The sequence below is a fragment of the Arachis hypogaea genome, chromosome 13 (assembly GCF_003086295.3).
Source record: "Arachis hypogaea cultivar Tifrunner chromosome 13, arahy.Tifrunner.gnm2.J5K5, whole genome shotgun sequence".
Classification (NCBI taxonomy): domain Eukaryota; kingdom Viridiplantae; phylum Streptophyta; class Magnoliopsida; order Fabales; family Fabaceae; genus Arachis; species Arachis hypogaea.
The window spans coordinates 105,268,716-105,270,411 of NC_092048.1; the positions used below are offsets into that span (position 1 = coordinate 105,268,716).

At 37.7% G+C, this 1,696-nt stretch overlaps 1 non-coding gene across 1 annotated transcript; it reads left to right on the forward strand.

Moving 5' to 3' along the window:
* The first annotated feature begins 719 nt into the window (after positions 1–719).
* LOC112738692 (small nucleolar RNA R71) lies at positions 720–828 on the forward strand. The gene has a single exon (XR_003169637.1). It is a non-coding gene; the product is annotated as a small nucleolar RNA R71 (small nucleolar RNA).
* Positions 829–1,696: the final 868 nt, after the last annotated feature.

Consider the following 1,696-nt stretch of genomic DNA (forward strand, 5'->3'; position numbering starts at 1 on the left):
TTACTAGGAAGAGTGTCAGGAGGAGTCTCAAGGATTCTCTTGCTCAGTTGGCCAACTTGTACCTCTAAATTTCTAATGGAGGATCTTATTTTAGTGATGAAACTATGAGTGATCTTAGAGAGGTTGGAGACTATAGTGACTAAGTCAGAAAGGCTCTGCTTAGGTGTCTCCATAAGTCCCTGAGAAGATGGAAATGATGGTCTGTTGTTGAACCTATTTTGGGTTCTTCCACCTTGATTATTGTTGAAGCCTTGTTGAGGCTTCTATTGATCCTTCCATGAAAGGTTAGGATGATTCTTCCATGAGGGATTGTAGGTGTTTCCATAGGGTTCTCCCATGTAATTCACCTCTTCCATGGTAGGTTGATCAGGATCATAAGCTTCTACTTCAGAGGAAGCTTCTTGAGTGCTGCCAGCTGCAACTTGCATTCTAGTCAAATGCTGAGATCATATTGACCTACTGGGTCAAGATCTTGTTCTGAGCTAATATGGCATTTAGAGTGTCTGCTTCAAGAACTCCTTTCTTCTGAGGGACCCCATTGTTCACAGGATTTCTCTAAGAGATGTACATAAATTGGTTGTTTGCAACCATCTCAATAAGTTCTCTTGCCTCTTCAGGCATTTTCTTCAAGTGGAGTGATCTACCAGCAGAACTATCCAATGATATTTTGGACATCTCAGACAGACCATCATAGAAGATAGCTAGGATAGACCATTCTAAGAGCATGTCAGGAGGACACCTCCTGATCAGTTACTTGTATCTTTCCCAAGCTTCATAGAGGAATTCACCTTCTTTTTGTCTGAAGGTTTGAACTTCCACTCTGATTTTGCTCATCTTCTGAGGAGGAAAGAATTTGGCCAAGAAAGCATTGACTAACTTCTCCCAAGAGTCTAAGCTTTCTTTAGGTTGAGAATCCAACCATATTTTAGCTCTGTCTCTAAAAGCAAAGGGAAAGAGCATAAGTTTGTAGACCTCAGGATCCATTCTATTGGTCTTAACAGTGTCACAGATTTGCAAGAATTCTGACAGGAATTGGTGTGGATCTTCTAGTGGAAGTCCATGGAACTTGCAACTCTGTTGCAGAAGAGAGACTAGCTGAGGCTTAAGCTCAAAGTTGTTAGCTCTAATGGAAGGTATGGAGATGCTTCTTCCATAGAAATCAGAGGTAGGTATGGTGTAGTCACCAAGATCCTTTCTTGCATCTCCTCCATTATTAGCATTGTCTGCCATGTCTTCAGCTTCTTGTTCAAAATTTTCTGAGAGGTTTCTTCCGAAGTGTTATACTTTAGCTTGTTGTAAATGCCTCCTTAGAGTTTTCTCAGGTTCAGGATCAGGTTTAAAAGAGAGGCTCTTTATTTCTGTTTCTGGTCATAAACAAGAAAAAGAAAACAAGAAAGAAGAAGAATGGGAGCTCTATGTTCAAGAACAGAGGACTCCCTATGAGATGTGAAGAAGAAAGAAAAGAAGAATGAAGATAGAGAAAATAGAGAAAGAATTCGGCTATGAAGATAGAGGAATTTGAAAATTAAAAAGTAAAAAGAGAAAATATTTTTTTTATTTTTAATTATTAATTAAATTTGAAAATAAAATTAATTAACTAAAAATATTTGAAAGTTAAATAATGAATTTCGAAAAAGAAGATAGAGAAATAGAGAAGATACTTTTGAAAATTAGAAGAGAGAAGAATTAGTTAGGA